Below are 22,072 nucleotides of genomic sequence, written 5' to 3'. Positions count from 1 at the left end.
ACTGTCCACTCTGCCTGTCAAAAAAAAAAAAAAAAAGTAGACTGTTCTCTAATCTGTATATTTAAAGTATACGCTTAAATTATACTTTAATAGAAATTTAAAAATCAACAGAATCATATTTACTAAAAAATTAGGTTTTTTTTTTTTTTTGACAGGCAGAGTGGACAGTGAGAGAGAGAGACAGAGAGAAAGATCTTTGCCTTTGGTTCACCCTCCAATGGCTACCGCGGCCATTGCTGCCATCTTGTGGCCATCTTGCACTGCTTTTCTCAGGCCATTAGCAGGAAGCTGGATTGGAAATGGAGCAGCCAGGACACAAATAGGCACCCATATGGGATGCCAGTATTGCAGGCAATTACCTCTGTGCCACAGCACCGGCTCTGTTTATTATCTGAAAGTCAGAGTTACAGAGAGACAATCCCTTTTTCTAGTTATGCTGGTTGACTCCTCAAATGGCTAAGACAGTCAGGGCTGGGCCAGGCCGAAGCCAGGAGCCTGGAATTCCATCCAGGTCTCCCACGTGGGTGGCAGGGGCTCAAGCACTTGGGCTTATTCTGCTGCCACCACAGACACATTAGCAGGGAGCAGGATCAGAAGTGGAGCAGCCAAGACTCAAACCAATATTCACATGGCTTGCCAGAGTACAAGGCGGTGGCTTAACCTGCTGTACCACCGCACCGGCCCCTACATTTCTTTTCTATAAGAATTTGCTATGTAGCAAACATTTACAGAAATTGGCTCAAATGTGTTATATGAATTGTGAATTTTCTTCAAATCTTTAGCTTTGTGAATGAATTGTTGTTATGGTCATAGGACTACATATATGAAAAAGGAAATTAATTATGATAATCTGTTTTAATTCTACTTCATAAAATGAAATGAACACTTAGAAATATAACTCTAGGCTCTCCTGGTACTGCCTGAATTTTGTTAAAGTAATAAAACAATTCATGATTAAGCTGATTTATTTATGAATTTTTATTATTTATTTTTACTTTACTTGAAATGCAGAGTCACAGAGGGAAAAAGAGCGAAATCTTCTGTTCACTGGTTCACTTCACAGATGCCTGCCTGTAACAGCCAGGACTGGGCTGAGCCAAAGCCAGGAGTCCAGAATACAATCTGGGTCTCCCATTTGGGTTAAAGAGACTTAAATGGTTGAGTCATCACCTGCTTCTCCCAAGGGGTGTACTAGCAGGAAGTTGGATTGGAAACAGAGGTGGGACTGTCCTAGGCATTCGATATGGGATGCAGGCATCCCAAGCAGCAGTTTAGCCTGCTGCACCACAATGCCCACCCTCTACGCTGGACTTTATTGCCTTATAATGTCAGCATATAATCACTTGTTTTCCCCTATAGAATACCTATAACAATTCCAAAACAATGATGGCCATATTGTTATAACACATAACACTATTAAATACAGCTTGATATTTTTTGTACTTAAAATATAGTTCACGGCCGGTGCCACGGCTCACTAGGCTAATCCTTTGCCTGCGGCGCTGGCACACTGGGTTCTAGTCCCGGTCGGGGCACCGATCCTGTCCCGGTTGCCCCTCTTCCAGGCCAGCTCTCTGCTGTGGCCAGGGAGTGCAGTGGAGGATGGCCCAAGTGCTTGGGCCCTGCACCCCATGGGAGACCAGGAGAAGCACCTGGCTCCTGCCATTGGATCAGCGCGGTGCGCCGGCCGCAGCGCGGCGGCCATTGGAGGGTGAACCAACGGCAAAAGGAAGACCTTTCTCTCTGTCTCTCTCTACTGTTCACTCTGCCTGTCAAAAAAAAAAAAAAAAAGAAGGTCAAAGATGAATATTAGTTTTCCAGATTCCATCATTTGAAGCTCTGATTCTTAAGTATGAATAAGAGTGTTAACGATTTCAGCCTTCACAGTCGCCATCTGAAGTGCCATGTGATACAACATGCATACGAGGACGGTTGTAGAGAAGATGTTTGGGTAACAGTCGAGCCATCACTTGGGACACTTGCACCCCTTTTCAGGGTCCCTAGGTTTGAGTCCCAGCCCTGTTCCTGATTCCAGCTTCCCGCTAATGCACACACTGGGAGGCAGCGGACGATGGTTCAAGTGGTTGGGTCCTTGGCACTCCTGTGGAAGACCTGCATTGAGTTCTGGGCTCCTGGCTTTGGGCTGCCTTAGCCTTGGCTGTTGCAGGCATTTGGGACTGAGCCACTGGATGGGAACTCTTTCTTTCTCCTTCTATCTCTCAAATATATAAATAAGAATTTTTTTTAAAAAAACAGTTGACATTGGCAATTTTCACGTTTCTAGATAACATGTATTAAGGCATATTTTGTTGCCTTAAAGCAAAGTTCTGATCATGTATTCACATCTTGATTGCCTTTGTGCTGTTGCCTTTGTCTTGGCTTTATTGGAAACCATGGTAATGAGGAGGGAAGGTTGGGATTTAATTAGACAAGTGATTAATGAGCAGAATTGTAATGTGTGAAGTAGTGAAAAGTAGAAACTGCTGGTATTATGTGTCTGCTGTTGACTTACATCTTGTAGGCCACCTCACTCAACAAATATTTATACATCTCTAAGATAATGAAGGCACTGTGCACAGTGAATAGGAAGCCAGAAGGGAACTTAATTGGCTAGGGTGCAGGAGAAGCTCACAGAAGAGGTAACTTACATAGTGAGTGGGAATTCATCTTACTGAAAGCGGGGGGAGAGTACTTCAGGAAGAGCGGTCAGCAAGCACCAAACCAGGGATGGGAAGAGGTCGTAGGGCGTTTCAGGAACAAGTTGCTCAGCTGACTGACTTGAAGTGTGCTGGGAAAAGCCATTGCATTTCTCATTGTTAAATCCTTGGCATGGGGCTGACATTGTAGCACTAATTAAAGAAGTCTTAAAAATGTATATATAGGGGCTTGCACTGCAGTGCAATAGACTAAGCCTCCACCTGTGGCGCCTGTGTCCCATATGGGCGCCAGTTCATATTCCAGCAGTTCCTCCTCTGATCAGGCTCTCTGCTATGGCCTGGGAAAGCAGCAGAAGATGGCCCAAATGCCTAGGCCCCTGTGCCCATGTGGGAGACCCAGAATAAGCTCCTGGCTTCAGACTGGCCCAGCTCCAGCCATTTGGGGAGTGAACCAGCAGATGGAAGACCTCTCTGTCTCTCCTTCTCTCTGTCTGTAACTCTGCCTCACAGATAAATAAATAAAATTTAAAAAGATGTATACATAAAAACTTTAGCATGCTATGGTAGCAATTGCTTGCTGATTTTTATTCATTTTATCAAAAACATTCATATTGTTGGTAAGAAGAGTTAAACCAAGTTATTTATTTATCTACTTGAAAGGCAGAGCCGGCGCCGTGGCTCACTAGGCTAATCCTCCGCCTTGTGGCGCCGGCACACCAGGTTCTAGTCCCGGTTGGGGCACCGATCCTGTCCCGGTTGCCCCTCTTCCAGTCCAGCTCTCTGCTGTGGCCAGGGAGTGCAGTGGAGGATGGCCCAAGTCCTTGGGCCCTGCACCCTATGGGAGACCAGGAGAAGCACCTGGCTCCTGCCATCAGATCAGCGCGGTGCGCCAGCTGCAGCGCGCTACCGCGGCGGCCATTGAAGGGTGAACCAACGGCAAAAGGAAGACCTTTCTCTCTGTCTCTCTCTCACTGTCCACTCTGCCTGCCAAAAAAAAAAAAAAAAGGCAGCGTTACAGAGAGAGTGGGGAGACAGCTCTCGCATCTGCTAGTTCATTCCCAGGTGGCTGTGATAGCTGTGGCTGAGCCAGGCCAAAGCCAGGAGTCTGGAGCTCCATCCAGGTCTCCCATGTGAGTGGCCGGGACCCAGGACTCTGGGCATCTTAAGCTTTTTCAGGTGCATTACCAGGAAGCTGGACAGAAGTGAAGCAGCCAGGGGCCAGTGTTGGGGCACAGCAGGTTAAGCTGCCACCTGTGATGCCAGCATCCTATATGGGTGCTGGTTTATGTTCCAGCTGTCCACTTCCCGTCCAGCTCCCTGGTAATGTGCCTGGGAAAGTAGCAGAAGATGGTCCAAGTGCTTGGGCCCCTACCACCTACGTGGAAGACCTAGGTAGAGATCTTGGCTCCTGACTTCGGCCTGAGCAGCCCTTTTCCATTGCAGCCATTTGGGGAGTGAACCAGCAAAATGGAAGATCGTGATCTCTCTCTCTGACTTTCCTTCTCTCTCTGTAACTGCCTTTCAAATAAATAGATCTTAAAAAAATTAAAAAACAAAACAACAAAACCAAACAAAGCCAAAAACAGGAAGTGAAGCAGCCAGGACTTGAACCAGTGTTCGTATGAGATGCTTTAAGCCACTGTCCGCAGTAATCCTTTATTTTATATATATATATATATACACACACACACACATATATATATATATTTTAACAGGCAGAGTGGACAGTGAGAGAGAGAGAAACAGAGAGAAAGGTCTTCCTTTGCCCTTGGTTCACCCTCCAATGGCCGCCGCGGTAGGCGTGCTGTGGCCGGTGCACTGCGCTGATCCAAAGGCAGGAGCCAGGTGCTTCTCCTGGTCTCCCATGGGGTGCAGGGCCCAAGCACTTGGGCCATCCTCCACTGCCCTCCCGAGCCACAGCAGAGAGCTGGCCTGGAAGAGGGGCAACCGGGACAGAATCCAGCGCCCCGACCGGGACTAGAACCCGGTGTGCCGGCGTCGCTAGGCAGAGGAGTAGCCTGTTGAGCCACAGTGCCAGCCTATATATATATTTTGAAGAGAAATAGATAAATTTGATCTTTCTTCATTCAGTAGTAATATAGTAGCAATTGTGGTAGTAATACTACAAATTGTAATAGTAATAACAAGTCTGCCTTCCTGCTGGGTTGGAAAAATTGAAAATTTTTCATCTGTAAATGTGATGTTGTGTGTTTGTACATACAAGCAGGGGTCTGGTGAATGAAGTTAAACTTACTGAAAATGATAATGGGGCAATGACATTTTAATTTCACTAATTTGGAGGCTGGCATTGTGGTGCTGCAGGTTAAGCTGCCACCTGTGATGCTGGCATTCCATATGAGCACCAGTTTGAGTCCTGGCTGCTCCACTTCCAGTCCACCTCCCTCCTAATGGGCCTGGGAAAACTTGGACCCCTGCATCCACATAGGAGACCTGGATGGAATTCCTGGCTCCATTGTGGCTATTTTAGGAGTAAGCCAGTGGATGGAAGGCTCATATTCTCTCTCTCTCTCTCTCTCTCTCTCTCTTGCTCGCTCTCTATCTTCCCTTCTCTCTGTTCCTCTTTCAAATACATAAATAAATCTAAATAAAAGTAGTTGTTGGGGCCTGTGTTGTGGTGTAGCCAGTAAAACTGCTACCTGTGATGCCAGCATCCCATATGGGTGCTGGTTCAAATCCTGGCTGCTCCACTTCTAGTTGAGCTCCTGCTAATGGCCTGGGAAAAGCAGCAGAAAATGGCCCAAATGTTTGGGCCCCTGCCACCCATGTGGGAGACCAGGAAGAAGCTCCTAGCTTCAGGTCAGCCCAGCTTCAGCTGTTGGGGCCATTTGGAGAGTGAACCATTGGGTAGAAACTCACTTGCTCTTTCTCCTCCCCCCTTTCCCACTTTCTCTTTGTAACTCTGCCTTTCAAATAAATAAATCTTTAGCCTTAAAAGGCAATTGTTATTGGGTCCAGCGCTGTGGCGTAGCAGGTAAAGCTGCCGCCTGCAGTGCCGGCATCCCATATGGGCACTGGTTCAGGTCCCGGCTGCTTCACTTCTGATCCAGCTCTCTGCTGTGGCCCAAGTCCTTGGGCACCTGCACCTGTGTGGGAGACCTGGAAGAAGCTCCTGGCTTCGGATCGGCGCAGGTTCAGCTATTGCAGCCATCTTGGGAGTGAACCAGTGGATGGAAGACCTCTCGCTCTCTCTCTGCCTCTCCTTCTCTCTTTGTGTAACTGTGACTTTAAAATAAATAAATAAATCTTGGGCCGGTGCCGTGGCTCACTTGGTTAATCCTGCAGCGCTGACATCCCATATGGGTGCTGGGTTCTAGTCCCGGTGGCTCCTCTTCCAGTCCAGCTTTCTGCTGTGGCCTGGGAGGGCAGTTGAGGATGGCCCAAGTGTTTGGGCCCCTGCACCCACATGGGAGACCAGGAAAAGCACCTGGCTCTTGGCTTCAGATCAGCGCAGTGCCGGCCATAACGGCCATTTTGGGGGTGAACCAACGGAAGGAAGACCTTTCTCTCTGTCTCTCTCACTGTCTATAATTCTACCTGTCAGATAAATAAATAGGAAAAAAAAATCTTTAAAAAAATAAAAAGCAATTGTTACTTTAAAAAAATTCACTGATTTTCCCTCTCAAAATTAATTTATCACTACTATTTTTGGGAAAACAAAGGAACACCTCATATAAAAGGGAATCTCTATACGGCAGAGTAGTGGATAGTGAGAGAGAGAGACAGATAGAAAGTCTTCCTTTACCGTTGGTTCACCCTTCGATGGCCGCTGTGGCCGGCGCATCGCGCTGATCCGAAGCCAGGAGCCAGGTGCTTCTCCTGGTCTCCCATGCGGGTGCAGGGCCCAAGCACTTGGGCCATCCTCCACTGCCCTCCCGGGCCATACCAGAGAGCTGGCCTGGAAGAGGGGCAACTGGGACAGAATCTGGCACCCAGACCGGGACAGAACCCGGTGTGCCAGCGCCGCAGGCGGAGGATTAGCCTATTGAGCCGTGTCGCCGGCCCGTTTTTTTTATTTTTTATTTATTTATTTATTTATTATTTTTGACAGGCAGAGTGGACAGCGAGAGAGAGACAGAGAGAAAGGTCTTTTGCCTTTGGTTCACCCTCCAATGGCCGCCGCGGTAGGCGCGCTGCAGCCGGCGCACCGCGCTGATCCGATGGCAGGAGCCAGGTGCTTCTCCTGGTCTCCCATGGGGTGCAGGGCCCAAGCACTTGGGCCATCCTCCACTGCACTCCCTGGCCACAGCAGAGAGCTGGCCTGGAAGAGGGGCAACCGGGACAGGATCGGTGCCCCGACCGGGACTAGAACCCGGTGTGCCGGCGCCGCAAGGCGGAGGATTAGCCTATTGAGCTGCGGCGCCGGCCATATTTTTTTTTAAAATTATTTGAGGGGTAGAGCTATGGACAGAGAGGGAGAGACAGAAAGAAAGGTCTTCCATCCACTGGCTCACTCCCCAAATGGCCACAATGGCCAGTGCTAGGCCGATCTGAAGCCAGGAGCTTCTTCTGGGTCTCCCATGCGGATGCAAGGGCCCAAGCACTTGGGCCATCTTCCACTGCTTTCCCAGGCTATAAGCAGAGAGCTGGATCACAAGAGGAGCAGCCAGTACATGAACTGGTGCCCATATGGGATGCTGGTGCCACAGGTGGAGGCTTAGCCCACTACACTACAACACTGGCCCCAGAACCTTTTACTTCTGAAAATTTCCATTTAATGTTGGACCACACTTGACTATAGGTAACTAAAACCATGAAAAGGAAAACCACCGATTAAGGGGATAACTCTGCTACATGTAGTCTTCCATCATGTTCTGTTTAACACTATGTTGTAAAAATAGCTTCTGGCAGCATATGTTTTCTTTTTTTTCCCCCAATTTAACCTCACTCTCCAATGCTGGTGTGGAGGCTCTTGGCTGCTGAGGTCCTGAGTTGTAGACATCCACACCCTCCACGTAGGTCCCCATACTGCACCCCCCCACCCCCCCACCCCACCCCCCCCGGTTTTTAAAGATTTTATTTATTTGAAAGAGTTACACAGAGAGGAGAGGCAGAGAGAGAGAGGTCTTCCTTTCACTGATTCACTCCCCAATTGGGCCCAACGGCCAGAGCTGCGCCAGTCTGAAGCCAGAGCTTCTTCTGGGTCTCCCACATGGGTGCAGGGGCCCAAAGACTTGGGCCATCCTCCACTGCTATCCCAGGCCATAGCAGAGAGCTGGATAGGAAGTGGAGCAGCCGGTTCTCAAACCGGCGCCCATATGGGACGGCTTCAGGCCAGGACGTTAACCAGCTGTGCCACAGGCCTGGCCCCCTCCCCCATATCCCTCTAATTTGTGTAGTTTCCTCTCCCATTTTCTCTCTAACTCTGCCCTGAGACTACACTCTCTCCACATTTTTTTAAATTCTCTTTTCCTAGAGTAGAGCAGTAAGCTCCCTCCCTGCTCTTTCATGTTAATCCAATTCATCTTTTTAATTTTTTTTAAAGATTGATTTATTTATTTTGGAAAAGAGAGGGAGAGACAGATCTTTCACCTGCTGGTTGACTTCCCCAGTTGGCTACAATGGCCAGTGCTGGGCCAGGCTGAAGCCAGGAGCCAGGAACTTCATCCAGGGTCTCCCAAGTGGGTGACAGGGGCCTGAACACTTGGTGTGGTTTTCCACTGCTTTTCCCAAGCCATTAGCAGGAGCTGGATTTAAAGTGGAGCAGCTGGGACATGGACTTGTGAACATATGGGATGCCGGTGCTGCAGACAGTAGCTTTATTCACTACAGCACAATGCCTACCCCTAATATCTTTCAAAAGGAAAATATACTGCATCAGAAGTGATTAAAGGCCGGCGCCGCGGCTCACTAGGCTAATCTTCCACCTTGCGGCGCCGGCACACCGGGTTCTAGTCCCGATTGGGGCACCGATCCTGTCCCGGTTGCCCCTCTTCCAGGCCAGCTCTCTGCTGTGGCCAGGGAGTGCAGTGGAGGATGGCCCAAGAGCTTGGGCCCTGCACCCCATGGGAGACCAGGAGAAGCACCTGGCTCCTGCCATCGGATCAGCGCGGTGCGCCGGCCGCAGCGCGCCTACCGCGGCGGCCATTGGAGGGTGAACCAAAGGCAAAAGGAAGACCTTTCTCTCTGTCTCTCTCTCACTGTCCACTCTGCCTGTAAAAAAAAAAAAAAAAAAAAAAGAAGTGATTAAATATTTAAAATAATGAGATATAGCCTGTAACGGATACTATGTACTTTTTCTAAGTCCTTTAAAATGTTAATTGAATATTATAGCATAAATCCATTGTAGCTTACTCCTATTACTTATGTTGATGCTTTCTTTATGGAGTGGAGCAGGGTGTCTTAGCTCAGGCTGTCATAACAAAGTCCCATCAGCTGGGTGGCTTAACAAGAGTATTGTTTCTCAGCTTTTTGGAGCCTGGGAAATAAATCCAAGATCAAGGTGTCAGCAGAGTAGATTTCATGTTGATGTTTGTTTTCTTGGCTTGCAGTCAGCTGCCATCTCTCTGTATGCTCACTTGACCATCTTGTGCACACTGTGGGTGGGTGGGTGGGTGGGAGGAAGAACATGGAGGCCATGAATTCTCCAGTGCCTCTTTTATGAGGGCATTGATCACATCATGGTGGGGGGGACCCTCCTGACCTGTTCTCACCCTCATGCCCTCCAAAGGGCCCCGCCTCCACATTGGAATTTAGGGGACATAGCACGAATCCTTGAGGGGGATGTAAATACTCATTCTGTAGCAGAGTAGTAAGTTTCTTGTCAGTATTTTATTTTTTTTTATCATTTTAAGAAAATTCCCAGAGGAAATCAATATAAGATCTTATATGATCAAAACTGGGCTTTAGGGGAGGTATTTCATCTAGTGGTTTAGCCTGCATCCCATGTCATGGTGCTTCAGTTCAGTTCTTGCCTGCAATCCTGACTCCAGCTCCCTGCTGTGTGGACCAGGGGAAGGCAGCAGTGATGGCTGAGGTCGTTGGGTTGCTGCCACCCATTGAGAGACCCATCTTTAGCCTGGCTCAGTTTAGGCTGTTGGGGAATGGACATTTGGTTCTGTAACCAGTGGATGAGATTGGTCTGTCTCTCCCCTCCCCGACCCTCCCCTCCCCTCCCCTCCCCTCTCTGTCTCTCAAATAAAATAAAAATGAAAATTCAGGATTTTGAAAAATTTGTGGGGGGTCAGTACTGATGTGCTGCTGTCATGCAGCTTTTTCACCATCTCTTTTTTCATTTGCACAGAAGCTAAATATATATTAATAAACATTGATAATTCACTTCAGTTAAAAAGAACAGTTTATAGAGAAAGGGTTTTGTGATTTATTTAATCATTAAGGCAGCCTCTAATTAAACTGTCAGAATCTATTTCTGGGTGTGCAAAAGTGAAGAAGTGCTTTGAAGAAACACACTTTGTGTTTTTTCCCCCAACGATTTATTTATTTATTTGAAAGAGTTACAGAGAGGCAGAGAGAGAGAGGTCTTCCATCCACAGGTTCACTCCCCAGATGGCTACAATGGCCAGAGTGTGCTGATCCGAAGCCAGGAGCCAGGAGCTTCTTCCAGGTCTCCCACGCGGGTGCAGGGGCCCAGGGAGTTGGGCCATCTTCCACTGCTTTCCCAGGCCATAGCAGAGAGCTGGATCAGAAGTGGAGCAGCTGGGACTTGAACCAGCATCCACATGGGATGCCGGCACCTACGGTGGGGGATTTACCCACTGTACCACAGCGCCGGCCCCAAAACAAACACACTTTGGAAGTCATTTGACATTTGGAAATGAAGTCTTGGATGCTTTCTATAGGAAAGTGCCAATTCTCATTTCTTGGGCTGGCACTGTGGTATAGCAGGTTAAGCCACTGTCTGCAGTGCCAGCATCCTATATGGGTGCCAGTTCAAGTCCTGGCTGCTCCACTTCTGATCCAACTCCCTGTTAACATGCCTGGGAAAGCAGTGAAAGATGGCCCAAAGTGCTTGGGCCCCTGCACTCAAGTAGGAGACCTGGAAGAAGCTCCTGGCTTGGATCGGCTCAACTCTGACCATTGTGGCCATTTGGGAAGTGAACAAGTGGATGGAAGCTCACTTACTGTCTGTCTGTCCCTCCCTCTGTAACTCTGCCTTTTAAATAAAAATAAATAAATCTTAAAGGGGAGGGGGAGGGGAGTGTCAGTTCTCATCTCTTAATATTTTTAAGTTTTTATTTTATTTGTTTGAAAGACAAAGAAAGAGGATACAGAGATCTTCATTTGCTGATTCACTTTCCACATGCCTGTAATAAGCCAGGGCTGGGCCAGGCCAGACCAAACCTAGGAGCCTGGAATTCAGCAGTCTAGGCCTCCTCCCAGGGTGGCCGAGACCCAAGGACTTGAGTCATCACTTGCTGCTCCCAGGATGTGAAAGCAGGAAAGTAGATTAGAATCAGAGGTGAGACAAGAACCCAGGCACTTGACATAGAATGCTGTTCTGAGTATCCAACTCATCATTTCTTTATTTTTAACCTCATTAGCCCATTATGAATTTCCTAGCATGGATATACTTAAAAATTTTATTTACCCAAGGTATGAGGAATGAACCTTAGGCAGTAACATGGTTGAAATTATTTTCTTTTTCTTTTTTAAGATTTTTTATTTCAAAGGCAGAGCTACAGAAAGGCAGAATCAGAGAGAGAGGTCTTCCATCCGCTGGTTCACTCCCCAGATGGCTGCAATGGCTACAGTGGGGCCTTTCCCAAGCCAGGAGCTTTTTCTGGGTCTCCCATGCAGGTACAGGTGCCCAAGGACTTGGGCCAAATTCTGCTGCTTTCCCAGCCCATAGCAGAGAGCTGGATCAGAAGTGGAGCAGCTGGGTCTCAAGCTGGCACCTATATGGGTTGCTGGCAGTGCAGGTGGTGGCTTTACCTGCTATGCCACAGCCCCTATTTTCTGTTCTTGTAAAACTGGCTTAGTGTCTAGCTACCAAGGTGGAAAGGAATTAGGAAGGTGGTAGAAATCAGGATCTACCTGTTAGGTAGAGAACCTAAATTTCCCTAACTGGAAATACACAAGAGAGATTCCTCTAACTTAAAAAAAAAAATTACATACCAGCATGAATTCATGGATATTTATTTTTGGTTTTAATCTAATACTACGTTTTGTGCTCAGATTATTTCAGTTTCCACCACTGAGTGGTGTTTCATTTGTTTCCTGTGCCCCTTTGACATAATCCCATCAATGGGATGGAATGCAGTCATCCCAAGCAGCATCTGGGTCTCCAGCGTGAGCAGCAGAGGACAAGTGCTTGAGCCATTCTCCAGTGCCTTCCAGGATGCATTAGCAGGAAGCTGGATTGGAAATGGAGAAATGGGACCCAGTGCAGCACTGCAGTATGAGATGTGAGCATGCCAAATGGCAGCCTCACCCACTGCACCACAATGCCTTCCCCACCTGTGGTGTTTTTACTAGACTGTTTTATTAGTTAGGTCTTCAGTGAGCTTTGGAATTATTAATAGGTTTTTTTTAAAAAATATTTATTTTTATTTGAAAGGCTGAGTAGCAGAGAAAACGGAGAGACAAAGATGGAGAGAGATCTTCCATCTGCTGGTTCACTCCCCAGATGGCTGCAACATCTGGGTCCTGGGCAGGCCAGGCCAGTATCACGGTTTCCCACATGGATAGCAGGAGCTCCAGGCACTTGGACCATCATCTTTTCTTGTTCCAGGAGCGTTAGTCTGAAGCTAGAGCAGAAGCAGAGCAGCCAGGACTTGAACCTGCGCTCTGATACGGGATGTGGGTGTCATAAGCCATGGCATAACCATTGCACCATGGTGTTGGCCCCTAAATAAATACATTTTTTTAATTCCTACACTAGTTCTGTTTTTATTCTTCTAGTAAGCTTTTGGCTTTGTGAACTCTGATTTTATTACAGCTTCAATTTTATTTTATTATCTAAGTTATTTATGTATTTGAAAGAGACTGAGAGGACAGGCAGGCACAGGCCTTCCATTTGCTGGCTCACCGCACAAATGTCTGCAACAGTGAGGGCGGGGCCAGGCTGAAGCCAAGGGCTGGGAACCCAGTCCAGATCTCCCAGATGGATCGCAGGGACCCAGCCACCTCAGCATCACCTCTGCCTCCCAAGGGTGCACAGTAGCAGGAAACTGGAATTGAAGTAGAGCTGGGACTGGAACCTTGGCATTCCAGGATGGGCAGCAGACATCCCAAGTGGCATCTCGATCACTCTGCTGATGCCCACCCTTAATTTTATTTTTAAAAATGTTTATTATTTTGGCTCCTACTTATTGAGATGCCTGGCTGATCTGTCAGGTGTACTCTCGTCACTATTTCTCTGTTAAACTTTGCTAGCATGCTTGCTACTCGCTGTCTCACTTCTGATTCTCTGTTGTCTTGTGTAATGACAGGAACCTGAGCAACCGATCCTCAGTAGCACTCTGTGTGCTCACCTTCAAATCAGGGTGATGTATATAGCTGGAGATGAAATCTGATAACCATTTTGTCCATGATTGGTAATAAGAATAAAAAGAGAAGAGATATGATTTGGCAAATAGCTAGATTAATTTTTTTTTGAACTTTAAAACTATCCAATTGAAATCAGTACACTGATGAATACAGTAACTTGCTGTCATGTGACTGGCATCTGGGCCACTGGCAGTGGCCCAACCCACTGAGCCACACGCTGGCTTTTCAATGAAGATTCTGACCCACAGAAAATGAATGAGCGCATTTGTGTACCTGGCTGCCTGAGGAGCTCTTCTTAACAATTCTTCTGCTGGAGAATCTCAAGCAAGTGGCTGCGACGAGGTGCTTGTCTCAGGAGTCCAGATCAGACCTCAGAGCCAGAATGTGAGGAAGAAACACGAAGACCCCTTTCATGAGAAGCTGCTAAAGAAGTAACACTCAGGGCCGGGGTTGTGGCAAAGTGGGCTAATTACCGTCTGCGATGCCAGCATCCCATATTGGAGTGCTGGTTCAGTCCTGGCTGCTCAGTTTCTGATCCAGCTCCCTGCTAAAGCACTTGGGAAATCAGTGGAAGACAGCCCAAGTTCTTGGACCCCTTGGACCACATGGGAGACCATGATAGAGCTCTGGGTTCCTGACTTTGGCCTGGCCCAGCCCTGACTGCCGTAGCCATTTGGGGAGTGAACTAGTGGGTGGATACTCTCTTTCTCTCTCTCACTCTTCCTTTCAAATAAGCAAATAATAAAAATAAAGTGTATTATTTTCATTTACTTAAAGGGCAGAGTAACAGAGAGTGACTTTGGCCTGGCCCAGCCCTGACTGCCGTGGCCATTTGGGGAGTGAACTAGTGGGTGGATACTCTCTTTCTCTCTCTCACTCTTCCTTTCAAATAAGCAAATAATAAAAATAAAGTGTATTATTTTCATTTACTTAAAGGGTAGAGTAACAGAGAGTGAGAGTGAGAGAGAGCTTTTTAAAGATTTATTTGAAGCCGGCGCTGTGGCTTAACGGGCTAATCCTCCGCCTTGCGGCGCTGGCACACCAGGTTCTAGTCCCGGTTGGGGCGCCGGATTCTATCCCGGTTGCCCCTCTTCCAGGCCAGCTCTCTGCTGTGGCCCGGGAAGGCAGTGGAGGATGGCCCAAGTCCTTGGGCCCTGCACCCACATGGGAGACCAAGAGAAGCACCTGGCTCCTGGCTTCGGATCAGCGCGATGCACCGGCCGCAGTGGCCATTGGAGGGTGAACCAATGGCAAAAAGGAAGACCTTTCTCCCTTTCTCTCTCTTTCACTATCCACTCTGTCAAAAAATAAAACAAACAAACAAAAAAAAATCCAAAGATTTATTTGAAAAGCAGAAAAAGAGGTCTTCTGTTCACTGGTTCACGCCTCAGATGGCTGCAGTAGCCATTTGGAGGCAGGCCAAGGCCAGAAGCCAGAAGCCCCATGCAGGTCTCTCGTATGGTGGAGGCCCAAATGCCATCTTGTGTTGTCTTTCCAGGTGCATTAGCAGAGAGCTCTATGAGAAGCAGAGCAGCCGGTTCTCAAGCTGGCACTCCAGTGTGGGATGCAGGCGGGTTAACCTGCTGCACCATAATTGACTACCCTTTTATTTTTTTTTATGTGAAGCTTCTGTTGCTTTCACCAGAATATCTAAGAATTAAAATTTGAGCTTTGTTGTTGATCAAAATGAATTCATAAGGCAGTATTTAATTATTTGTTCAGCAAATTCTTGCTGAGTGAGTGCTTATATGTTGTGTATTAGGTTTTAGATGTTGAAAATAGGATTATTTTCTATTGTGCTATAATTGGAGGCAAGGGAGAGGCAAACAACTGTAATTGCTGGAATGCAGTCAGGTGCTTAGTGTTGTAGGTGCATAGAGGGAGAGGAAAGGTATGCTTTGATTTTTTTCTGTAGCCATAGGTCCCTTTTGAGGGGGGAAAAAAGGATTTGTTTTAATCCTGTGAAAGGCGGAATTACAGAGAGGGGGAAATAGAGTGAAAGAGATCTTCTGTCTGCTGGTTCACTTGCCAAGTGGCTGCAACAGCCAGGGCTAGACCAGGCCAAAGCAAGGAGCTGGGAACTCCCTCTGGGTCTTCGATGTGAGTGGCTGGGGCTCAAGCACTTGGGCCATCTTCTGCTTCCCCAGGTGCATTAGTGGGGACCTGGATTAGAAGTGGAGCAGCCGGGACTCAACTGGTGCCCATATGGGATGCTGATTTCACAGGCTGCAGCTTAAACCCATTGTGCCGTGACATCGACCCTGCCAAAGGTCAACTTTGGGTTATTACAGCTTACTCCTCTTATATCAGGATCCTTTTTTTTTTTTTTTTTTTTTTGCTTTTTTTCTTGGCTTTTCACTTTTCTTGCTTTCTTAAATAATTGTTTTTGAGAAGAAAGAAGTCATTTCTCTAAGCCAGAAAAATACACCTTTTCTAACTCCCCTTCTGATCTATACTGTATTTCATGCTGAAAACCTTGCTTAAAATTAGTATTACTTGTTAAGTCATTACCAACACAATTATTCTATACTTTGTTATTATCATCTTCTCTCTTTTTATTTATTTGAGAGGCAGAGTTACAGACAGAAGGAGAGACAGAAAGAGAGGTCTTCCATCCATTGGTTCACTCCCCAAATCTGGAGCTGGGCCAATCTGAAGCCAGGAGCCAGAAACTTCTTCCAGGTCTCCCACATGGGTACAGGGGCCCAAACACTTGGGCCATCTTCCGGTGCTTTCCTAGGCCATTAGAAGGGAGCTGGTTTGAAAGTGGAGCAGTGGGACATGAACTGGCATCCATATGTGATGCCGGCGCCATAAGCAGAGGTTTAACCTACTATGCCACGGTGCCGGCTCCCTCTCTGTCTTTTTAAATGTTTATTTGAAATGCGGAGTTACAGAGAGATCTTTCATCCAAGGTTCACTGTCCAAATGGTGGCAGTGGCCGGGGTTGGGCCAGGCTAAAGTCGATAGTTAGGAGCTTCATCTTTGTCTTCCATGAGGGTGGCAGGGTCCCAAGTACTTGGGCCATCTTCTGCTGCTTTCTCAGGGGCATTAGCAGGTATGCTGGGTCAGAAATGGGGCAGCTGGGACTCGAACCTGCATCCATATGGGATGCTGGCATCACAGGTGGCAGCTTAACCTGCTGTGCCACAACACTGGCCCCATCATCTGTCTTAAAATTTAAAAATTCAAGCTCTTAAACAAAATATAAATTTGAACATTAAAGCTGTGTTTTTTACCAGATAAAGTGTTTTGCTGAACCTAGAATATATGGTTTTCTATTAAAAAAAATTCAAAACCCAGGGTATCTCCAATGATGATTGAAACCAGTACATGTCTCGTAATCATTTATATTTTGTAACAACGAACCCTTTGACTGCTATATATGGGTATGGAGAAGGGCCCAAGAACGGTCCATTCCACTTCTTTTTTTTTTTTTTTAAAGATTTATTTTATTTATTTGAAAAAGTTACAGAAAGAGGTAGAGACAGAGAGAAAGGTCTTCCATCCACTGGTTCACTCCCCAGTTGGCCGCAACAGCTAGAGCTGCGCCGATCCGAAGCCAGGAGCTTTTTCCGGGTCTCCCACATGGGTGCAGGGGCCCAAGCACTTGGGCCATCCTCTACTGCTTTCCCAGGCTACAGCAGAGAACAGGATTGGAAGAGGAGCAGCTGGGACTAGAACCGGTGCCCATATGGGATGCTGGCACTTCAGGCCAGGGCTTTAACCCGCTGCGCCACAGCACCGGCCCCTCCACTTCTGCTTTTTAAGTCATGAATTGTTTTCATTGAATATCAACCATTGTAAAGATTGTAAACGTATGCTGATGGGTACTTTGGGGAAATACTTGATTTTTTTCCATTTCATTAAAAGGAGTCTTAATTGGGTAACAAGTTAACGAATTAAGAAAACTCACTCCCGTTGACATCTGTTATTAAATTTGGAATGCTTTATGGAAACAGCTCTCTGAGTGTGCCTTCAGAATCGCTCACAGTTTGCTAATAGCAGCAGTGGTTATGCCAAATTATTCTATTTGTAGACTTTTTTGTCAAAACATTGACTATCAGGAACTAGAGTCTCCAGATTATGAATGTCTTTTTATGTGATAAAATATTAAATAGTATGTGTGTATTAATCAGCCTTTTGTTACTTCAGAATACCTGAGGAGGGTCCTGGCATTGTGGCTTAGCAGGTAAAGCCACCGCCTACGGTGCTGGCATCCCATATGGGTGCCAGTTTGTGTCCTGGCTGCTCCACTTCCAATCCAGTTCTCTGCTGATGGCCTAGGAGAAGCAGCAGAAGATGGCCCAAATGCTTGGGCCCTTGTCATTCATGTGGGAGACCCAGAAGAAGCTCCTGGCTTCTGGGTTTGCCCTGTCCATCTCCGGCCATTGTGGCCTTCTAGGCAGTGAACCAGTAGATGGAAGATCTCTCTCTCTCTGTGTCTCCCCCTTGCTCTCTGTAATGCTAACTTTCAAATAAATAAAAAATCATCAAAGCAAAACAAAACCTGAGAAGAGCTTGGGAAGGAAGATGGTTAATTTTGGCCCCATCGGTTCAGGTATTTGGTGAGGGATCATCACATATGTGGTGAGCTAGGAAAGAAAGATGCTAAGCTGGACTTGGTTTAAATAGTCTACCCTCTCTCAAGAGCTACCTTCTGAGGGCAAGGCCCTGGTGACCTAAAGATCTCTCAGTGGGCCCACCTTCATAAGTACATCAAGTTTCCACCCTTAATTCATTAACCATTAGCATTAATCTGTTAACCAGTAGATAGATGACCCTTTTTGGGGGCATCCAAACTGTTACCCAAACCTTAACAAGGTGCTTGTGGTAAAAACATCCATTGAGTAAAAAATGGTTTTTGTGCATTCTGTAATTGGCAGAGCATATATCAGTTTAAGAGACAGTGATTTGAAACTCTTTCCTCCCTCTGCCTTCCCCCATTTCATTCTCAAAATCCTGCCTGTTCTTCGAAGCTCAGCTCGGAGTTCTATGTAACTTCATTCTCATGCTAGTTGGAAGCTATCTCTTCCTTCCCTGAACTGCTGAAGCCTCTTGCTTTGTGCTAGAAATGTCCTGTGTTGGTATTACTCATTTTTTTTTCAAAGATTTATTTATTTATTTGAGAGGCAGAGAGTGAGAGAACTTCCATCTGCTGGTTCACTCCCCAGATGGCCACAATGACCGGAACTGTGCTGATCGGAAGCCAGGAGCTTCCTCTGGGTTTCCCACGTGAGTGCAGAGGCCCCAAGACTTGGACCATCTTCCACTGCTTTCCCAGGCCATAGCAGAGAACTGGGTCAGAAGTGGAACTGCTGGGACTTGAACTGGTGCCCATATGGGATGTCGGCACTGCAGGCAGAGGCTTTACCCGCTACACCACAGCACCAGCCCCCTCATATGCCTTTAACTCTTATTGGCTTAATCTCTTGAATGCAAATACTGGCATTGTTTTTGTGCACCTTCCATGGAATCTAAGCATGGTATTTTGTGTGTAGTAAATGTTTTGTTGATATTTCTTGAATGCATGAAGTAAGGTAGAATGTTGTATTTTGCCATTTTTTACTTTCTGTAATTTCATTTGGCTTTGTATGATAGGTGGTATATGAATATGAAGGCCTATTATCTTAGATGGAATCATGATCCGTAATTCCCTCATTTGACATGTAGAGCAGCATTCAGAACTTTTAGCTCTTGGTAGTGCTGCCGAGTTGAGTTTGTGACGACCTCTCTGCAAGGTTGGTGCCCCAAGCCTGTGCCCTCGGGCTAGAGATGGCTGTTGGTACTTCTGTTCAGTCCTTCATTCCAGTTAAGTCTCAGTGCTTTATTTTACTGTCAATGAGAAGTTTTTTTTTTTTTTTTAAGATTTATTTATTTATTTGAAAGAGTTACACAGAGAGAGAAGGAAAGGCAGAGAGAGAGAGAGAGAGAGAGGTCTTCCATCTGCTGGTTCATTCCCCAAATGGCCACAATGGCTGGAGCTGCACCAATCCAAAGCCAGGAGCCAGGAGCTTCCTCCGGGTCTCCCACGTGGGTGCAGGGGCCCAAGGACTTGGGCCATCCTCTACTGATTTCCCAGGCCATAGCAGAGAGCTGGATTGGAAGTGGAGCAGCTGGGACTTGAACCAGTGCCTGTATGGAATGCTGGCACTGCAGGCGGCAGCTTTACCTGCTACGCCACAGCACCGGCCCCGAGAAGTTGGTTTTAATTTCATTTTTAAACCTTTTGAAATTGTGTGCAATAGCTTGATTACATTCTAAATCTTCATTTTCTTTTTAGGTAGATGAAGTGTATTCCAACTTTCATAGAGTGTGTTTGCTCAAAGGGGATTGTCAGATGTAAAGTGAATGGGAACAAAAGGCACAAATTAACCAAATATTGCCCTAAAATCCCTCAAAGACTTTTTTTAAAAATTTATTTATTTGAAAGGCAGAGTTACACAGAGGCAGAGAGAGAGAGAGAGGTCTCCACCTGCTGGTTCACTCCACAAATGGCTGCAGCCACCACAGAAGCTGGGCCAATCTCAAGCCAGGAGCCTGGAGCTTCCTCCTGGTCTCCCATGTGGGCGCAGGGGCCCAAGACTTAAGCCATCCTTCACTGCCTTCCCAGGCAAATTAGCAGGGAGCTAGATTGGAAGTGGAGCAGCTGGGACTCAAACTGGCGCCCATATGGGATGCTGGCACTGCAGGCAGTGGCTTTACCTGCTTCACCACAGTGCTGGCCCTGGGAATGAACTTTATTATGCATGTGAAAGTCATTATGGTGAGGGTGGCGTGCTGTGGTGCAGTGGGTTAAAGCCCCTGCGGCGCCGGCATTCCATATGGGCACTGGTTCAATTCCCGACTGCTCCACTTCTGATCCAGCTCTCTGCTATGGCCTAGGAAAGCAGTAGAAGATGACCAAGTGTTTGGGCTTCTGCATCCATGTGGGAGACCCGAAAGAAGCTCTTGGCTCCTGGCTTTGGATCGGCTCAGCTCCAGCCATTGCAGCCATTTGGGAAGTGAACCAGTGGATGGAAGCCCTCTCTTTTTCTGCCTTTGCCTCTCTATAACTCTGCCTTTCAAAATAATAAACAAAAAAATTTCATTCCCTTCTTGAATTTTTGTTTTTGACAGGCAGAGTTAATGAGAGAGAGAAAGGTCTTCCTTTTTCCATTGATTGACCCGCCAAGTGGCCGCTGAGGCCAGATCGCTGCGCCAATCCGAAGCCAGGAGCCAGGTGCTCCCTCCTGGTCTCCCATGCAGGGGCCCAAGCACTTGGGCCATCCTCCACTGCCCTCCCGGGCCACAGCAGAGAGCTGGACTGGAAGAGGAGCAACCGGGACTAGAACCTGGTGTGCTGGCACCACAGGTGGAGGATTAGCCTAGTGAGATGCGGCGCCAGCCGTTGAATTTCTTTTTTTAAATAAGTCTATAGTTTGATTAAGACAAAAACTGACAGTGTGATATGAAGTTTACATTTAAGCAAACTTTTCACAGAAACCTAACACACGCCTATGGAGATTTTACAGTGTCGCTCCCAGTAGGTCTAGACCATGTCAAGAACTTATTGATCTGATGAATCAAGATGAAACATCTTGGGTATCAGTTAATTCTTAGGTTAAAAAAAAAAAAGTTGGGTGTTTTAAAGTAAATCACTGTCCCAATATGAATGCTTAGTTTTCTCCTGAGACCAAGACTTCCGAAATCATTCCGCCCTTAAATGATTTTAGTGAAGCTTCTGATGTCCGTGACTGAACCCTGCTACCCATGGTTTCAGGGTTCGAAATTCAAAACAAACCAGAGGCTTCAAGAGTTCGCTACCTTAAGAGCATGGGTCCTTGTCTTTTCCCTACTCTCTCATCTCCTGCACCACTCTCTTCCCCTCTTCCAATATCTCAGCCAGTGGTTTGGATAGATAAGCTGATGCAACTTCATAATTGGAAAACAAAGGGTCTTCTTGTCTAATTTCAAGAGTTAGCGCCTCTCTGCCTGTGTGCACTCTCCCTCCCCAGTCAGTCTCTACCCCCAAAATGGCAGCTCTGGTAACTTCTGAATGGGGAACAACATTAAGCTCAGGCAGGGAACACCTTGGCTTACAGGTTTTGGGCATTCACAGCTTTTTTTTTTTTTTTTTTTTTCTCTCTCTCCTTTTTTAAAGATTTTTGTTTACTTGAAAGTCATAGTTACGGAGAGAGAGTGAGAGGGAGAGAGAGTGAGAGGTCTTCATCCACTGGTTCACTCCCCAGATGACTGTAACAGCTAGAGCTATGCCGATCCGAAGCCAGGAGCCAGGAGCTTCCTCTGGATCCCCCACGCGGGTGCAGAGGCCCAAGGATTGGGCCATCTTCTACTGCTTTCCCAGGCCATAGCAGAGAGCTGGATCAGAAGTGGAGCAGCTGGGACTCAAACTGGCGCCATATGGGATGCCGGCACTGCAGGGGGCAGCTTTATCCGTTATGCCACAGCGTTGGCCTCCACATTCACAGCCTTTAAACAGTCTCTTGCAGTCCCCATTTATGGTGTCAGTAACATTTTTTTGAAAAGGTGAAATATCCTGGACGTAGAACTGAATCCTCAGTTTTTCCTACTGTTTCACAGTTTCCCCAGTCAGGCCCCAGAATGATCCCCAAAATAATCCAACCCTATTCCCTTTCCCTGTCCCTCCCATCCCCAAATGATACACCAGCAAGAGCCAAAAACTACACACATGCTATGCTGTGAAAATGCAGAGTTAACACTATTGGGAAGAAGGCTGTGGGATGTGGAGATGCTCTTTGAAGACCTACAGTATCTTTTTGTTCTCCCAGTTCTGCAAGTTCCATCCTTCATAGAAGGCCCTATGGCTTCTCTCAGCAAAGCACAGAAGGGCTGCCTTGAAACACTATGCTGGGCTGCATAGCTTGGAGCAGCTTACAGCACTTGGGCTGCCGCGTGGCACGGAAACTGTCCTGGCTCTTCATAGG

At 47.0% G+C, this 22,072-nt stretch overlaps 1 protein-coding gene across 4 annotated transcripts in view; it reads left to right on the top strand.

The window, feature by feature from the left end:
- FBXO42 (F-box protein 42) overlaps positions 1 to 22,072 on the top strand; it is a 113,526-nt gene that overhangs the window by 14,192 nt on the left and 77,262 nt on the right. The window lies entirely within an intron of this gene.

The sequence above is a fragment of the Lepus europaeus genome, chromosome 5, assembly GCF_033115175.1.
Source record: "Lepus europaeus isolate LE1 chromosome 5, mLepTim1.pri, whole genome shotgun sequence".
NCBI classification, from domain to species: domain Eukaryota; kingdom Metazoa; phylum Chordata; class Mammalia; order Lagomorpha; family Leporidae; genus Lepus; species Lepus europaeus.
The sequence above is the reverse complement of the archived record's forward strand: the minus strand, read 5'-3'. Positions and strand labels throughout refer to the sequence as shown.